Raw genomic sequence first — 19920 nt, 5'->3', positions numbered from 1 at the left:
ACTCTAACCCTACCTCTAAACCTAGCCCTAACCCTAACATTTAAGCCTATCCCTAATCTTTAACCCTAATCTAAACCCTTTACCCTAACCCTAACCCCTAACCCTAACACTAACCACTAACCCTATACCTAACCCTAACTCTAACCCCTAAACCTAACACTTAAACCCTAACCCTAAAACTAACCCAAAACTTAACCCCTAACCCCTACCCTTAACACTAACCCTATGCCCTATCAACGAACCCCTAACCCTAACCCTAAAAATTAACACTAAGACTAACTGTTAAAACTCATCCTAACCCTTAAACCTAACACTTAACTCTAACCATTAACCCTAACTGTAAACTTAACCCTAACCCTTAACCCTAAACCCTACCCTAACCGTTAAACCTAATCTTAACCCTTAACCCTAAATCTAACCCTAAACCTTAACCCTAATACTAACAGTTAACCCTAAACCTAAACCTAACCCTTAACCCTAACCCTAACCCTTAACCCTAATCCTCACCCTTAACCCTAATCACAAACCCTAACCCTAACATTTAACCATAAACCTATCCCTAACCGTTAAGCCTACCCTTAACACAAACAATTAATGGTAAAACAAACACTTAACCCTAACCCTAACCTTACCCTTAAGCCTAATCCTAAACCTTAACTTAACCCCTAAACCTAACCGTTAAACTTACCCCTGACCCTAACTGTCAACATTCACCCTAGCCATTAACACTCACCCTAACCCTAACACTTAACCCTACCCCTAACACTTAACCGTAACCCTAACACTAACCCTTAAACCTAATCTTAACCCTTAACCCTAACCCTAACACTAAACCCTAGTCGTAACCCTAACACTAACCTCTAGCCCTAAACCTAACCCTAAATGCTAACCCTAATCCTAACACCTAACCACTAACCCTCACACTAACCTTAACTCTAATCGAAAACCCCAACCCTAAACCTAACACTTAACCCTAAGACTAACCATTAACCCTCACACTCACCCTTAACCCTAAACCTAGTCCTAACCCTAACACTTTACCCTACCCCTAAACCAAACCCCTAACATTAATCCTAAACCTCACCCTTAAACCTAAACCTAACTGCAAATGGTAACCCTAACACTAACCTTTACACCTAATGTTAACACTACCCCCAAATCTAATCTTAACTCTTAATCCTAACACTAACCACTAACAATAACACTAAACACTAAACCTAATCCTAACCCTAACCCTATGCCCTAAACCTAACACTTAACCGCTACCCCTAACACTAACCACAAACAATAACCCTTAACCACTAAACCCTAAACCTAACAATAACCGAACCCCTCTTCCCCAACCCCTAACCCTAACCCTAACTGTTAACACTCACCCTTACACTTAAGCCTAACCCTAAGTCTAAGCTTTAACCCTAACCCTAACCCTTAAGCCTAAACTTAACCTTAACCATTAACCCTAATCCTAACCCTAACACTTAATGCTAAACCTAACCCTAACCATTAACCCTAACCCTAAACCTTAACCCTAGAACTAACCCTAACACTTAAGCCTAACACTATCCCTTAACTCTAACCTTACTCTTTCACCCTAACCCTAACCCTTAACACTAACAACTAACTCTAACCCCAACCCTTAACCCTAACCCTAACTGTTAACACTTACCGTAAACCTTAACCACAATACTAAACCTATCACTTAACCCTAATCCTTAACCCTAACCCTAACACCTACCATCTAAACCTAACACTAACTCTAACCCTTAACCACTAACTACCTACACTAACACTGACCCTAACCCCTAACCACAAACCCCTAACCCTAACCATAACCATAATTATGACACTTCTTCCATTCTCAGAGTTAAGCAAACCTGCAATCATCCCATGCCATGCGTGAAGGGAGCCTCTACCGCTGTTTTCTGCATGAAACGCACAGGCCCATACCCAGTGAACAATAGAGGGGGTTCCCGGCGACAATCCCAGCCACATAACCCACCACCCTAGTGCAGGCAGGACCCGTGTCCTAAGAATAAACACTACCTCTAACCCATAACCCTACCCCTAAACATAACAACTAACCCTAAATCTATTGCTCACCATAACACACAAACCTAATCCTAACTTTAATCCCGTAAACTTACCTTAATGCATGACTTACCCTGACAACAGCCTCTATCCCATAATTGTAACCCTAACTCCTACCCATAAACTAACACCTAAACCCTAACCCTTACCCTAAAGCCTAGACCTAAACCTAAACCTAACCCATAACCTTAACCCTAACCCCTTACCATGACAATAACCTGGAACCACAAATCCTAACCTTATCCCGTAACCCTAAACCTAACCCTAACCGTTAATCCTAAACCTATCACTAACCCGTAAAACTAATCCTAACACTTAACCCTCACCCTAAATGTAAACCCTCACCCTAACCCTTAACCTTGACCCTAACCCTAACCCTAAACCTTACCCCTAACCCTAACCTTAACTTTTAACCCTCATTCTAACTCTTAACCCTAACCCTAAACCCAACCCTAGCACCTAACGCCTAATCCTCACACTAACCCTAACACCTACAACCAAACCCCAACCAGTAACCCTATCCCTAATTCTCACTCTTCTTCCATTCTCTGAGTTAAGGAAGCCTACACTGCAGCCATGCCATGTGTGAGATGACGCTCCTCCTGAGTCCTGCGTGACAGGCCCATGCCCATGGTACGATGGAGTGGGGTCCGTGGGTATGTAGGCTTGCTACACTACAGTTTGGAAGACATGCGATACTCATATATAGGGTTGCTTACATTTACCTATAGGAAGCAACGATTGGGGTGTGTTTGTAGGCTTACCTTACACTAGTTTGGAAGAAGTGGGTGAGTCCTATACAGGAACGTTAGCATTGAGTTAGAGGGAGCATCTATGGGGGCTGCTTTTTAGGCTTGCTAAACTCTAGAAGAAGTTGGAGAGTCATACATAGGAACGATTTCATTCATTGAGAGAAAGCAATTATAGGGAGTTTATTTGTAGGCTTGCTAAGCTCTACTTTGGAGGAAGTCGAGAGTCATATATAGTAATGCTTACATTCACAGAAAGCACCTATGGGGAGTGGTTTCTTGGCTTACTAAACTCTAGTTTGGAGAAAGGCGAAAGTCAAGTATAGAAACGCTTACATTCACTGAGAGGAAGGAAGTATCTGTGGGGATTTGAAGTATTGCTAAAATCTTAGATTGGAAAAATCGTGGGAGTGATATATAGGAATGTTAATATTCACTTAATGAAAGCAACTATCAGGAGGTGGTTTCCAGGTCTGCTATACTCTAGTTTGGAAGAACTGTGATAGTCATATATAGGAAGGTTTACATTCACTCAGAGAAAGCAATTATGGGTGGGTGCATTGTAGGCATGCTAAACACTAGTTTCGAAAAATTTTGAGAGCCATGCATAGGAAAGCTTACAGTCACGTAGAGAAAGCAGCTACCGGGGGTGGTGTGTAGGCTTGCTAAACTCTAGTTTGGAAGAGAGGGCATAGTCATATAGAAATGCTTAAATTCATTCAGAGAAAGCAGCTGTCGGGGATTGGTTTGTAGGCTTACTTAACTCTAGTGTGGAAGAAGTGCGAGAGTTATACATAGGGAGGTTTACATTAACTCAGAGAATGCAACTATGGGGGTGATTTGTAAGCATGCGAAACTCAAGGTTGTAATGCGTGCGTCAGTCATACATAGGAATGCTTAAATTCACTCAGAAAAAGCAACTATGGGAAGGATGTTTGTAATCAGGCTAATCTCTACTTTGGAAGAAATTCGAGTCACATATAGGAAGGCTTATATTCACAAAAGAGTCAGTAACTATGGGGGGTGTAATTTTGGCATGCTAAAGTCTAGTTTGGAAGGAGAACGAGAGTCATATATAGGAACGCTCACATCCATGTCGAGAAAGCAACTATGGGGTTGTGTTAGGTAGGCATGCCAAACTCTTTCTTGGGAGGAGTTCCAGAATCCTATTTAGGAAAGGTGACAGCCACTTAGGAAAAGCAAGTGTCAGCGGGTGGTTTGTAGGCCTGCGAAACACAATTTTCAATGAAGTGTATGTGTCATATACGGGATCGATTATATTCACTCAGAGAGAGCAACGTTGGGGTCGTGGTTTGTAGGCATACTACACTCTAGTTTGGAAAAAGTACGAGTCGTATATAGAAACGGCTACATTCACACAGAGAAAACAACTATGGGGTAGTGTTTTTACGCATGTTAAACAATAGCTTGATTGAATTTCGGGAGTCGTGTCTAAGGAAGCCTACAGTGACAGAGAAACCAACTCTCGGGATGGTTTGTAGGCCTGCTAAATTCTGTTTTCAATGAAGTGTAAGAGTTATATACGGCAATGCTTACATTCACTCAGACAAAGCAACGATGGGGTGGTGGTTTGTAGGCATTCTAAACTGTAGTTTGGAAAATGTAGGAGAATCATATATAGGAGCGTTTACTTTCACGCAGAGAATTCAACTATGGGGTGGTGCTTTGTAGGCATGCTAAAGGGTAGTTTGGACGAAGTTCGAGAGTCTTATATATGAATGATTACGGTCACCTAGAGAAAGCAACTCTCTGGAGGTGGTTTGCAGGTCTGCTAAACTCTATTTTGGATGAAGTGTGAGAGTCATACTTAGGTCGGCTTATATTCACTCAGAGAAAGCAAGTCTGAGTGGTGGTTTGTAGGCGTACTAAATTCTAAATTGGATGAATTGTGGCAGCCATACAAGGGAAGGCTTACATTCAGTCAGAGAAAGCAACTATTGGGTGGTATTTGGTAGGCATGCAAATCTCTAGTTTGGAAGACATTCAAGAGTAATATATAGGAAAGCTTGAGTCACTTAGAGAAAGCAACTCTCGGGGTTGCTTGGTGGGTCTTCTGAATTCTATCTTTGGAAGAAGTATGAGAGTCATGTAGGGGAACGCTTACATTCACGCAGAGAAAGCAACTGTGGGGTGGTGTTTTCTAGGTATTCTAAACTCTAGTTTGGAAGAAGTTCAAGAGTCATATATAGGAAAGCTTACAGTCACTTAGAAAAAGCAACTCTTGGGGGGGTGGTTTGTAGGCCTGCTAAACTCTACTTTGGAGGAAGTGAGAGAGTCATATATGGGAATGCTTACATTCACTCAGAGAAAGCAATGTTCAGGTGGTGGTTTGAAGGCATACTGGATTGTTGTTTGGAGGAAGTACGAGTGTCATATATAGGAACTCTTACATTCATGCAGAGAAAGCAGTTATGGGGTGTTGTATTGTAGGCAAGCTAATCTCTAGTTTGGAAGAATTTCAAGAGTAATATATAAGAAAGATTCCAGTCACTTACAGAAAGCAACTCTCGGGCGGTGGTTTGTAGGCCCGCTAAACTCTATATTCAATGAAGTGCAGGAGTCATATATGACAACGCTTATATTCACTCATAGAAAGTTGCTTTTTCTGCATGAATGTAAGCCTTCCTATATAGACTCGTACTTCTTCCAAACTAGAGTTTAGGATGCCTACCAACCGCCACTCCATCGTTCCTTTCTCTGAGTGAATGTAAGGGTTCCCATATATCATTCTCACACATCTTCCAGAGTATAGCAGGCCTGCAAACCACCACCTGAGAGTTGCTTTCTCTAAGTGACTTTAAGCTTTCCTATATATTACTCTTGAACATCTTCCAAACTAGAGATCAGGATGCTTGCAAAATACCACCCCATAGTTGAATTCTCTGCGTGAATGTAAGCGTTTCTACATATGACACGTAGGTCTTCAAATTTAGAGTTAATATGCCTACAAACCACCGCCCCGACGTTGCTGTCTCTGATTGAAGGTAAGTGTTCTCATATATGACTCTCACACTTCATCCAAATTAGAGTTTAGCAGGCCTACAAGCCACCTCCAGAGAGTTGCTTTCTCTAGGTGACTATAATCGTTCCTATATAAGACTCTCGAACTTCTTCCAAACTACACTTTAGAATCCTACAAAACACCACCCCATAGTTGAATTCTCTGCGTGAATGTAAGCGTTCCTACATATGATTCTCCTAGGTTTTCCAAATGCAGTTCAGTATGCCTAAAAGCCGCCACTCCAATGTTGCTTTATATGAGTGAACGTAAGCGTTCCCATATATGACTCTCGTACTTCTTCCAAACAGTATGCCTACAAACCACCACCCCTCATTGCTTTCTCTAAGTGAATGTAAGTGTTCCCATATATGAGTCTCACACTTAAACCAGAATAGAGTTTAGCAGGCCTGCATTCCTGATGCCGGGAGTTGGTTTCTCTAAGAATCTCTAAGCTTTCTTATATATGACTCTCACACTTCATCCAAAGTAGAGTATAGGATGCCTAGAAAACACCACTACATATTTGCTTTCTCTGCGTGAATGTAAGCGTTTGTATATATGACTCGTACGTCTTCCAAACTAGAATTTAGTATGCCTGCAAACCACCACCGCATCGTTGCTTTCTCTGAGTGAATGTAAGCATTCCCATACATGACTCTCGCACTTCTTCCTAAGAAGACTTTAGCAGGCCTGCAAACCACCCCGAGAGTTGCTTTCTCTATGTTGCTGTAATCTATGCTACATGAGACTCTCGAACTTCTTCCAAACTAAGCTTTAACATACCTAGAAACACCACCCCATGGTTGAATACTCTGCATAAATGTAAGTGTTCCTATAGATGACTAGTACGTCTTCCAAACTGGAGTTTGGTATGCCTACAAATGACCACTCCATCGTTGCTTCCTCTGAGTGAATGTAAGCATCCCCTTATATGAATCCCACGTCAACGAAAATAGAGTTTTGCAGGCCTACAAACCACCCGCCGACACTTCCTTTCTCTAAATGGCTGTTACCTTTCCTAAATAACACCACCCCATCATTGCATTCTCTAAGTGAATGTAAGCATTCCCGTATATGAGACTCACACTTAAACCAAAAAGAGTTTAGCAGGCCTGCATTCCACATCCCAAGAGTTCCTTTCTCTAAGTAACTCTAAGCTTTCTGATATATTACTCTCACACTTCATCCAAACTAGGGTTTAGAATGCCTAGGAAACACCACCCCACTGTTGCTTTCTCTGCGTGAATGTAAGGGTTCCAATATGTGACTCACATACTTCTTCGGAACAACTGTTTACTGAGCCTACGAAGGACCACCCCATCATTGCTTTCTCTGAGTGAATGTAAAGCATTCCCCTATATGACTCTCACACTTCTTCCAAAGTAGACTTTATCAGGACTACAAACCACCCCGCGAGATTGCTTTCTCCAAGTGACTGTAAGCTTTCCTATATATTACTCTTGAACTTCTTCCAAACTAGAGATTAGCACGCTTACTAAACACCATCGCATAGTTGCTTTCTCTGCATGAATATAAGAGTTGCCATACAGGACTCTCACACTTCTTCCAAAATAGAATTGAGAAGACCTACAAAGGACCCACTGTGAGTTCCTTAATCTAAGTGACTGAACTTTTCCTATATATTGATCTTGAACTTCTTCCAAACTAGTGATTTGCCTGCTTACCGGACCCCACCTCATGGTTGCTTTCTCACAGTGAATGTAAGCGTTCCCATGTATGACTCTCACTCTTCATCCAAACTAGACTTTAGTATGGCCACACACCACTACCCGATGTTCCTTTCTCTGAGTGAATATAAGCGTTTCCATGTATGTCGCTCACACTTCATCCAAATTAGAGTTTAACAGGCCTACAACCCACCTCCAGAGTGTTGCTTTCTCTAGGTGACTGGAATCTTTCCTATATAAGAATCTCGAATTTCTTCCCAAATACAGTTTAGCATGCCTACAAAACACCACTGCATAGTTGAATTCTCTGCGTTAATGTAAGCATTCCTATATATGATTTTCCTACCTTTTCCAAACTACAGATCAGTGTGCCTGAAAACCAGGCAGAGAAAGCAACTATGGGTTGATGTTTTTTAAGCATGCTAATCTCCAGTTTGGGAGAAGTTCAAGAGTAATGTATAGGAAAGCTTACGGTCACTTAGAGAAAGCAACTCTCGGGGTGGTTTGTAGGTTTGCTAAACTCTACTTTGGAAAAAGTGCGAGAGTCATATATGTGAACACTTACATTCACTCAGAGAGAGCAACAATGGGGTGGTGGGTTGTAGGCACACTAAACTGTAGTTCGGAAGAAGTGTGAGGGTCATATATAAGAAACCTTAGAGTTACTTAGAGAAAGCAACTCTCGGGGTGTGGAATGCAGGCTTACTGAACTCCATTTTGGTTTAAGTGTGAGACTCATATAAGGGAACACCTACATTCACTTAAAGAAAGCAATGATGGGGCAGTGGTATTCAGGAGAGATATCGGCCACTTTGAAAAAGGAAGTTTCTGCAGGTGGTTTGCAGGCCTGAAAAATATTTTGGTAGAAGTGGGAGTCATATTTGGGAACGCTTACCTTCACTTAGAGAAAGCAATGATGGGGTGGTGTTTTGAGGGCTTACTGAACTGTAGTTTGGAAGAAGTACGAGCGTCATATGTAGGAACGCTTACTTTCACGCAGAGAAAGCAACTATGTGGTAGTGTTTGTACGCGTGCTGAACTGTAGTTTGAAGAAATTTTGACAGTCATATCTAGGGAAGTTTCCAGTGACATAGAGAAAGGACCTCACGGAGAGTGGTTTCTAGGCCTGCTAAACTGTATTTTCAATGAAATATAAGATTCATCTATGGGAACGCTTACATTCACTCAGATAAAGCAACGTTGGAGTGGTGGTTTTTAGGCATACTGAACTGTAGTTTGGTAACAGTAGGGGAATCATATATAGGAACGCTTACATTCATGCAGAGAATTCAACTATGCGGTGGTGTTTTGTAGGCATGCTAAAGAGTAGTTTGGAAGAAGTTGGAGTGTTGTATATAGGAAAGATGACAGTCACCTAAAGAAAGCATCTCTCTGGAGGTGGTTTGTAGGCATGCTAAACTGTAATTTGGATGAAGTGTGAGAGTCATACATGGGAACGCTTATACTCAGAGAAAGGAACGTCGGGGTCGTGGTTTGTGGCCATACTGAAATCTAGCTTGGTGAAGAGTGAGAGTCATACATGGGAACGCTTACATTCACTCTGAGAAAGCAACTATGGTGTGGTGTTCTATAGGCAGGCAAATCGCTAGTTTTGAAGAAGTTCAAGAGTAATAGGTATGAAAGCTTGAGTAACTTAGATTAAGGAACACACAGGGGGCACTCAATTCTATTTTGGAGGAAGTGTGACAGTCGTATACGGGAACTCATACGTTCATGCAGAGAAAGCAACTGTGCGGTGGTGTTTAGTAAGCGTGCTAATCTAGTTTGGAAGAAATTCAATAGTAATATATAGGAACGCTTACAGTCGCTCAGAGAAAGCAACGATGGGGTGGTGGTTGGTAGGCATCCTAAACTCTAGATTGGAAGAAGTACAAGCCGTATATAGGAACGCTTACATTCATGCAGAAAAAGCAACTTTCTCTGAGGGAATATAAGCGTTGTCATATGTGACTCCTACACTTAATTGAATATAGAGTTTATGGGCCTACAAACCACCGCCCGAGAGTTGCTTTCTGTAAGTGACTGGAATCTTTCTTATATATTACTCTTGAAATTCTTCCAAACTAGAGATTAGCTTGCCTACAATACAACACCCCATAACTGCTTTCTCTGCATGAATGTAAGGGTTCCTATATATGACACTCGTACTTCCTCCAAACAACAATCCAGTATGCCTTCAAACCATCACCTGAACTTTGCTTTCTCTGAGTGAATGTAAGCATTCCCATATATGACTCTCTCTCATTTCCTCCAAAGTAAAGTTTAGCAGGCCTACAAACCACCCCCCAAGAGTTGCTTTTTCTAAGTGACTGTAAGCTTTTCTATATATGACTCTTGAATTTCCAAACTGTAGTTTAGAATACCTAGAAATCACCACCCCACAGTTGCTTTCTCTCCGTGAATGCAAGCATTCCCATACATGACTTTCACACTTCTTCCAAAGATAGAATTCAGAAGACCTACCAAGCAACCCCGAGAGTTGCTTTCTCTAAGCGACTCAAGATTTCCTATATATTACTCTTGAATTTCTTCCAAACTAGAGATTTGCCAAACACCACCCCATAGTTGCTTTCTCTGACTGAATGTAAGCCTTCCCTTGTATGGCTGCCACAATTCATCCGAACTAGACTTTAGTACGCCTACAAACCACCACCCCGACGTTGTTTTCTCTGACTGAATATAAGCTGTCCTATGTATGACTCTCACACTTATGTAAGACTCTCGAATTTCTTCCAAACTACCCTTTAGCATGCCTACAAAACACCACCCCATGGTTGAATTCTCTGCGTGAAAGTAAGCGTTCCTATATATGATTCTCCTACATTTTCCAAACTACAGTTTAGAATGCCTACAAACCACCACCCCATCGTTGCTTTATCTGAGTGAATGTAAGCATTGCCATATATAACTCTTATATTTCATTGAAAACAAAATTTAGCAGGCCTACAAACCACCCCGAGAGTTGGTTTCTCTGTCACTGTAGGCTTCCCTAGACACGACTCCCGAAATTCCATCAAACTATTGTTTAACATGCGTAAAAACAGTACCCCATAGTTGCTTTCTCTGCGTGAATGTAGGCGTCTCTTTATACGACTCGTACTTTTTCCAAACTAGAGTGTAGTATGCCTACAAACCACGACCCCAACGTTGCTCTCTCTGAGTGAATATAATCGATCCCGTATATGACACATACACTTCATTGAAAATAGTATTTCGCAGGCCTACAAAACACCCACCGACACTTGCTTTTCCTAAGTGGCTGTTACCTTTCCTAAATAGGATTCTGGAACTCCTCCCAAGAAAGAGTTTAGTATGCCTATCTAACACCACCCCATAGTTGCTTTCTCTGCGCGAATGTAAGCATTCCTATATATGACTCTCGTTCCCCTTCCAAACTATACTTTAACATGCCAAAATTACACACCCCCATAGTTACTGACTCTGAGTGAATATAAGCCTTCTTATATGTGACTCGAATTTCTTCCAAAGTAGAGATTAGCCTGCCTACAAACCTCCTGCCAACAGTGGCTTTTTCTGAGTGAATTTAAGCATTCCTTTGTATGACTGACGCACGCATTACAACCTTGACTTTCGCATGGTTACAAATCACCCCCATAGTTGCTTTGTCTGAGTGAATGTAAACCTTCCTATGTATGACTCTCGCACTTCTTCCACACTAGAGTTAAGTAAGCCTACAAACCAATCCCCGACAGCTGCTTTCTCTGAATGAATTTAAGCATTTCTGTATGACTATGGTCTTTCTTCCAAACTAGCGTTTAGCAAGCCTACACACCACCGCCGGTAGTTGCTTTCTCTACGTGACTGTAAGCTTTACTATACATGGCTCTCAAATTTTTTCGAAACTAGTGTTTAGCATGCCTACAATGCACCTACCCATAATTTCTTTCTCTGAGTGAATGTAAGCCTTCTTGTATATGACTGTCACACTTCTTCCAAACTAGAGTATAGCAGACCTGGAAACCACCCCCTATAGTTGCTTTCATTAAGTGAATGTTAACATTCCTATATATCACTCCCACGATTTTTCCAATCTAAGATTTTAGCAATACTGCAAATCCCCACAGATATTTCCTTCCTCTAAGTGAATGTAAGCATTCATATACATGACTTTCCCCTTTTTCCAAACTAGAGTTTAAGAAGCCTAGAAACCACTCCCCATAAGTGCTTTCTGTGAATGTAAGCATTCCTATATATGACTCTCAACTTCCTCCAAAGTAGAGGTTAGCAAGCCTACAAAGAAACTCCCTATAATTGCTTTCTCTGAATGAATGAAATCGTTCCTATATATGACTCTTCAACTTCTTCCAAACTAGAGTTTAGCAAGCCTAAAAAGTAGCCCCCATAGATGCTCCCTCTAACTCAATGCTATATAGGACTCACCCACTTCATCCAAGCCTACAAAGCACACCCCAATAGTTGCTTCCTATAAGTAAATGTAAGCAACCCTATATATGAGTATGACAAGTCTTCCAAACTGGAGTTTAGCAAGCCTACATACCAACGGACCCCACTCCATCGTTCTATGGGCATGAGCTTGTCACGCAGGACTCAGGAGGAGCGTCATCTCACACATGGCATGGCTGCAGTGTAGGCTTCCTTAACTTGGAGAATGGAAGAAGAGTGAGAATTAGGGATAGGGTTAGGGGTCGGGGTTTGGTGTAGGGGTTAGGGTTCGTGTGAGCGTTAGGGGTTAGGTGTTAGGGTTGCGTTTAGGGTTAGGGTTAGTGTTAGTGTTAGGGTTAAGAGTTAGAATTAGGATTAAAATTTAGCGTTAAGGTTAGGGTTAAGGGTTAGGTTTAGGGTTAAGGTCAAGGTTAAGGGTTAGGGTGAGGGTTAACGGTTAGGGTGAGGGTTAAGTGTTAGGATTAGTTTTAAGGGTTAGTGATAGGTTTAATCTTAATGGTTAGGGTTAGGTTTAGGGTTAAGGGATAGGGTTAGGGTTTGTGGTTTAGTTCTAGGGTTAGGGCTAAGAGTTCGGTTTAGGGTTAGTGTTAGAGCTAAGGGTTATGGTTATTGTTAGGGGTTAAGGTTAGTATGAGGGTTCCAGGTTATTGTTAGGTAAGGGGTTAGGGTTAGGGTTATGCATTAGGTTTAGGTTTAGGGTTAGGTCTAGGCTTTAGGGTAAGGGTTAGGGTTTAGGTGTTACGTTTATGGGTAGGATTTAGGGTTACAATTATGGAATAGCGGCTGTTGTCAGGAAAAGTCATGCATTAAGGTAAGTTTACGGGATTAAAGTTAGGGTTAGGTTTGTGTGTTATGGTGAGCAATAGATTTACGGTTAGTTGTTATGTTTAGGGGTAGGGTTATGGGTTAGAGGTAGTGTTTATGCCTAGGACAAGGGCCCTGCCTGCACTAGGGTGGTGCGTTATGTGGCTGGGATAGTCGCCGGGAACCCCCTCTATTGTACACTGGGTATGGGCCTGTGCGTTTCATGCAGGACACAGCGGTAGAGCCTCCCTTCACGCATGGCATGGGATGATTGCAGGTTTGCTTAACTCTGAGAATGGAAGAAGTGTCATAATTATGGTTATGGTTAGGGTTAGGTGTTTGCGGTTTGGGGTTAGGGTCAGTGTTAGTGTTAGGGGTTAGTGGTTAAGGGTTAGAGTTAGTGTTAGGTTTAGGCGGTAGGTGTTAGGGTTAAGGATTAGGGTTAAGTGATAGGTTTAGTATTACGGTTAAGGTTTAGGGTGAGTGTTAACGGTTAGGGTTAGGGTTAAGGGTTGGGGTTAGAGTTAGTTGTTAGTGTTAAGGGTTAGGATTAGCGTTAAAGAGTAAGGTTAGAGTTAAGGGATAGTATTAGGGTTAAGTGTTAGGGTTAGTGCTAGGGTTAAGTTTTAGGGTTAGGGTTAATGGTTAGGGTTAGGTTTAGCATTAAGTGTTAGGGTTAGGATTAGGGTTAACAGTTAATGTTAAGTTTAGGGTTAAGGGTTATTGTTACGCTTAAAGCTTAGACTTAGGGTTAAGTGTTAGGGTTAGGGTTAAGCTGAAGTGTAAGGGTGAGTGTTAACAGTTAGGGTTAGGGTTACGGGTTGGGGAAGAGTGGTTGGGTTATTGTTAGGATTAGGAGTTAAGGGTTAGTGTGTGAGGTAAGTGTTAGGGTTAGCGGTTAAGTGTTAGGTTTAGGACATAGGGTGAGGGTTAGGATTAGGTTTAGGGTTTAGTGTTAGTGTTAGTGGTTAGGGTTAGGATTAAGGGTTAAGATTAGATTTAAGGTGTAGGGTTAACTTTAGGTTTAAAGGTTAGTGTTAGGGTTACCATTTGCAGTTAGGTTTAGGGTTAAGGGTGAGGTTTAGAATTAATGATAGGGGTTTGGTTTAGGGGTAGGATAAAGTGTTAGGGTTAGGACTATAGTTAGGGTTAAGGGTTAGTGTGAGGGTTAATGGTTAGTCTTAGGGTTAAGTGTTAGGTTTAAGGTTGCGCTTTGCAGTTAGAGGTTAAGGTTAGTGTGAGGGTTAGGGGTTAGGTGTTAGGATTAGGGTTATCATTTAGGGTTAGATTTAGGGCTAGGGGTCAGTGTTAGGTTTAGGACTAGGGGTTAGTGTTAGGGTTAGGGGTAAGGGTTAGGATTAGGATTAAGGTTTAGTGTTAGGGTTACGGTTAAGTGTTAGGGGTAGGGTTAATTGTTAGGGTTACGGTGAGTGTTAATGGCTAGGGTGAATGTTGACTGTTAGGGTCAGGGGTAAGGTTAACGGTTAGGGTTATGGGTTAAGTTAAGGTTTAGGATTAGGCTTAAGGGGAAGGTTAGGGTTAGGGTTAAGTGTTTGTTTTACCGTTAAGTGTTTGTGTTAGGGGTAGGCTTAACAGTTAGGGATAGGCTTATGGTTAAGTGTTAGGATTAGGGTTTGTGGTTAGGGTTAAGGGTGAGGATTAGGGTTAAGGGTTAGGGTTAAGGTTAAGGGTTAGGTAGGTTTAGGGTTAAGTGTTAGTATTAGGGTTAAGGTTTAAGGTTAGATTTAGGGTTAAGGTTTAGGTTTTGGTTTAACGGTTAGGGTAGAGTTTAGGGTTAACGGTTAGGGTTAAGTTTACAGTTAGAGTTATTGGTTAGGGTTAAGTGTTAGGTTTAAGGGTTAGGGTGAGGTTTAACAGTTAGTCTTAGTGTTAATTTTTAGGGTTATGGTTAGGGGTTTGTTGATAGGGCATAGGGTTAGTGTTAAGGGTAGGGGTTTGGAGTTAGAGTTTTGGGTTAGTTTTAGAGTTAGAGTTTAGGTGTTAGGTTTAAGGGTTAGAGTTAGGGTTAGGTTTAGGGTTAGGGGTTAGTGTTAGGGTTAGGGGTTAGGGCAAAGGGTTTAGATTAGGGTTAAGGATTACGGATGGGTTTAAATGTTAGGGTTAGGTTTAGAGGTAGGGTTAGAGTTAGGTTTAGGGCTAGAGCTAGGGCTAGGGCTAGGGTTAGAGCTAGGGTTATTGTCGGGCTATTGCTAGGGCTAGGGCTAGGGTTAGGGTTAGGTCTAGGGCTAGAGCTAGGGCTAGGGTTTGGGCTAGGGATAGGGTTAAGGCTATGTTTAGGGTTAGGGTTAGTATTAGGCCTAGTGTTAGGGTTAGGGCTAGGACTAGTGCTGGAGCTATGGGTAGGGTTAGAGTGATGGTTAGGGCTAGGATTGGGTTAGGATTAGGGCTAGGGCCAGGCGTAGGTTTAGGGTTAGGATTAGGATTAGAGGTTGGGGTTAGGGTTAGGGTTAGGGTTAGGGGTTAGAGTTAGGTTTATTGTTAGGGTTAGTGCTAGGGCAAGCAATAGGGCCAGAGCTAGTATTAGATTTAGGGTTAGTTTTAGTTTCGGGGCTAGGGCTATGTTTATGGTAAGGTCTAGGGCTAGGGCTAGGGCTACGGTTATGTCTAGGAGTAGGTCTTGGGCAAGGGGTAGGGTTGGAGATAGGGTTAGAGTTAGGGCTAAGATTATGGTTAGAGTTAGGTGTTAGGGTTAGGTTTAGGGTTAGGGTTAGGTTTTAGGGTTAGGGTAAGTGTTACGGTTTGTGGATAGGGTTAGGGTTAGTGTTAGGGGCTAGGTTTAGGGTTAGGGGTTATGTTAACTGTTTTGGGTTAGGGTGAGCGTTAGGGTAAGGGTTGGGATTAGGGGTTAGGGTTAGGTTTAGGGGATAGGGTTGGGTTTAGGTTTAGGCTTAGGGTAAAATTAAGGTTGAGGTTAGGTGTTATTGCTAGGGTTAGTGTTAGGGTAAGGCTTAACAGTTAGTCTTAGCGTTAACTGTTAGGGTTAGGATGTGAGGTTTGGGGTTAGGGGAAAGGTTAGCACTAAGGTTAGGGGTTAGGATTTGGTGTTACTGATAGGGTTAGGGGTTTAGTGTTAGATTTGTGATAAGGGCTAGGGTTAAGTTTAGGGTTAGTGGTTAAGTGTTAGGTTTAGGTTTTAGGGTTAGGTTTTTGGTTAAGATTAGGGTTAAGGGTTAGGGTTAGGGTTCGGGTTAGGGTTAGGGGCTAGTGTTAGTGTTAGGGTGAGGGTTAAGGGTTAGGGTTAGGGTTAGGGTAGAAATAAGGGTTAGAATTAGGGTTAAGGGTTAGGATTTTGTTTATGTTTAGGATTAGGGTTAGAATTAGTGTTAAGGATAGTGGTTAGGGTTAGGGTTAAGCTTAGAGTTAGCATTAGGTGTTAGCAGTTAGAGTTAGAGTTAGGGTTAGTCTTAGCGTTAGGGTTAGGTTTAGGTTTAGGGTGTTGTTTTAGTGTTAGGGTTAAGGTTAGGGTTAGGAGTTAGGGTTAGGATTAAGGTTAGGGGTTAGGGTTAGGGTTAATATTTGGGATTAGGTTTAGGTATTAGGGTTAGGTTTAGCATTAGTGTTAGGATTAGGATTAGGATTTACCATTTGGATTAGGGTTTAGGGTTAGCTTTACATATAGGGTTAGCGTTACAATTAGGGTTAGGGTTAGTGGTTAGTGTTAAGGTTAGGGTAAGAAGTTAGGGTGAGGGTTAGGGTTAGAGTTAGCATTAGGGTTAGGGTTAGCGGTTAGAGTTAGGGTTAGGGTTAGGGTTTGGGGTTAGGTTTATTGTTAGTTTTAGGGGTTATGGCTGTTAGGGTTAAGGTTATGGTTAGGGTTAGGGATAGTGTTAGGGCTAGGGTTAGGGCTAGGGCTATAGCTAGGGCTAGTGTTAGGTCTAGGTCTAGGGTTAGGGCTAGGGTTAGGGTTAGGGTTGGAGTTACGGTTAGGGTTAGGTTTAGGGTTAGGGGTTAGTGTTCAGGTTAGGGTTAGAGGTTAGGGTTAGGGGAGGGGTAGGGTTAGGAGTTAGTGGTAGTTTTAGGGTTAGTGTTTAACGTTAGGACTAGGGTTAGTGTTAGGCTTAGGATAGGGGTTAGTAATAGGGTTTAATGTTAGGTTTATATTTATGGTTAGGGTTAGAATTAGATTAGGTTTAGGGTTAGGGTTAGGGTTTGGCTTAGGTTTAGGGTTTCGGGTTATGGTAAGTTTAGTTTAGGGTTAGGGTTACTGTAACGGTTGTGTTAAATTTAGGGTTAGTGATTAGGTGTAGGTTTAGTTTTAGGGTTAGGGTTAGGGCCAGGTCTAAGGCTATGGCTAGGGCAAGGGTTAGGTCCAGGTTTGGGTTAGATCTAGGGTTTAGGGCTATGCCTGGGGTTAGGGCTAGGATTAGGCATTAGGCTTATGGTTAGGGTTGGGGTTAGTGTTATGTTTAGGGTAAGGGGTTATGGTTAGGTTAAAGGTTAGGGTTAGGGCTTATGGATAGGGTTTGGTTAGTGTTAGGGATTAGGATTAGGGTTAGAGGTTAGGGTTACGTTTAGGGTCAGGGTTAGGGGTTAGTGTTAGGGTTAGTGTTAGGGTTTAGTGTTAGGGCTAAGGTTAGTGTTAGGGTTAGGATTATGGGTTAGGGTTAGTGTTTAGGGTTAGGTTTATGTTCAGGGTTGGGTTAGAATTAAGATTAGATTTAGGGGATAGTGCTCGGGTTTGGGTTAGGGTTAGGGCTTAGGAGTATGGTAGATTTAGGTTAGGGTTAGGTTTAGGGTTAGTGTAAGAGTTGTGTTAGGTTTAAGGTTAGGATTAGGGTTAGGGTTTATGGGTACGTTTATTGTTAGGGGATTAGTGTTAGGGTTCGGGTTAGGGGTTAAGGTTAGGGTTAGTGTTCTGGTTAGTGTTCTGGTTAAGGATAGGTTTAGGTTTAGAGTTAGGGTTAGGTGTTAGGGTTAGGTTTAGGGTTAGTGTTAAGTGTTAGGTTTAGGATTAATGGTTAGGGTAGCATTTAGGTTTAAGGGTTAGCGTAAGGTTTAACGTTTAGTCTTAGGGTTAGCGGTTTTGGGTTCAGGGTTAAGCATAGTGTAAGGTTAGGGGTTAATGGTTAAAGTTTGGGGATAGTGTTAGGGTTAGGGGGTGAGTTTTAGGTTTAGGGGTATAGGATAGGGTTTCTTTTAGTGTTGGGGTAAATGTTAGTGTTCAGGTTTGGGTTAGGGTTATGGATTAGGGTTAAGTTTAAGGGCAACTGTTAGGTTTATGTTTAGGGTTAAGGTTAGAAAGTAGGGTTAGGAATCGGTGTAAGATTTAGGGTTAGGGTTAGGGTTAGGGTTTGGGGTTAGGTTTAGAGTTAGGGTTAGGGGTTAGGTTTAGGGTAAGGGTTTGGGTTAGGCACTAGGGTTATGGTTAGGGGTTAGGGTTAGGTTTAGGGGTTAGGGTTAGTGGTTAGAGTTAGGTTTAGGTTTACGGTTAGTGTTAGGGTTAGAGTTAGTGGTTAGAGTTAGGATTATGGTTAGTGTTTGCGGTTAGGTTTAGGGTTAAGTTTAGGGATTATGGTTAGGGTTAGGGTTTAAGTTACAGGTTAGGGTTAGGTTAAGCGTTAGTGTTAGGGGTTATGGATAGGGTTATGTTAGAGTTAGGGATTAAGGTTAGAGTTAGAGGTTAGGGTAAGAGTTACGGTTAGGGTTGGGGTTAGAGTTAGGATTAGGGTTAGTGTTTAGTGTTAGGGCTAGGGTTGCTGTTAGGGTTACGATTAGAGTTTAGGGTTAGGCTTTAGGGTTAGGTTTATGTTTAGGGTTCGGATTAGAATGAGGATTAAGGTTAGAGGATAGGGTTAAGGTTAGGGTTAGTTTTAGGGGTTAGGGTTACGATTAGGGTTAGGGGTGAGGGTTTGGGTTTAGGTTTAGTATTAGCGTTGGTTCTTAGTGTTAGAGTTAGGGTTAGCTGTTAGTGTTAGGGTTAGGGGTTACGGGTTCTGGTTCTGGTTAGGGTTAGGGTTAGAAGTAAGTTCAGGGTTAGGTTTAGGATTAGGGGTTAACATTAGGGTTAGGTTTCAGTTTTAGGGTTAGGTTTAGGGTTTGGTGTTAGGGTTACGGTTAGGGTTAGAGTTTGGGATTATTGTTAGGGTTAAAGTTTAGGATTAGGGTTGGGGTTAGGGTTTGGGGTTAGGTTTGGGGTTAGGTTTAGGGTATGGTTAGGGCAGGGTTACGTGTTAGTTTTAGAATTTGCAATGGGGTTTAGAGTTATGGTAAAGCTTAGTGTTAGGGTTAGGGTTAAGTGTTAAAGGTTAGGGTTAGTGGTTAGGGCTTATGGTTATGGTTAGAGTCAGGGTTAGTTGTTACAATTAGCGTTAGGGTTAGGGTTATGTGTTTTAGTGATAGTTTTAGGGTTAGGGTTAGGTGTTAGGGTTACCGTTAGAGTTAGCGGTTAGCTTTACTGTTTGGGGTTAGCTTTAGGGTTAGGGTTAAGGTTTAGTGTTAGAGTTAGGGTTATGTGTTAGGGTTAGGGTTAATGTTAGGTGTTATGGGCTCTGGTTGGGGTTAGTGTTCGGGTTAGGTTAGGGTTAGGATGAGGGTTAGGGGTTAGTATTATGGTTAGGTTTAGGCGTTACAGTTAGGATTAGGGTTTGGGATTAGGGTTATAGTTAGGGTTATGGGTTAGTGTTAGGGTTCAAAGTTAAGATAAGGGTTAGGATTAAGGGTTATGGTGAGGTTTAACAGTTAATGTTAGGGTTAAGGTTTAGGGCTAGGGGTTTTGGTTAGAGTTATGTTTTCAGGTTAGGGTCAGGTTTAGAGTTAAGTGTTATGGTTCTGGATAGAGGTTTAGGGTTCCATTTAGGTTTCACAGTTAGTGTTAGGTTTAGTGGTTAAGGTTAGTGTTAGCGTTAGTGTTTAGGTTTAGTGTTATGGTTAGAGCTTAGTGTTAGTGTTAGGGTTTAGGGTTAGGCTTAGGTTTAGGGCTAGGCATTAGGGTAAGGGTTAGGGTTAGAGTTGTTAGGGTTAGGTTTTCATTAGGGTAAGGGTTAGGGTTAGAGTTGTTAGGGTTAGGTTTAAGTGTTAGGGTTAGGATTAGGGTTTAATGTTTACGTTAGTGTAGGGTGTAGTGTTAGGGTTAATGGTTAAGGGTTAGGGTTAGGTCTAAGCG

Source organism: Lemur catta, chromosome 13 (genome assembly GCF_020740605.2).
Source record: "Lemur catta isolate mLemCat1 chromosome 13, mLemCat1.pri, whole genome shotgun sequence".
NCBI classification, from domain to species: Eukaryota; Metazoa; Chordata; class Mammalia; order Primates; family Lemuridae; genus Lemur; species Lemur catta.
Note: the sequence above shows the minus strand (reverse complement) of the source record.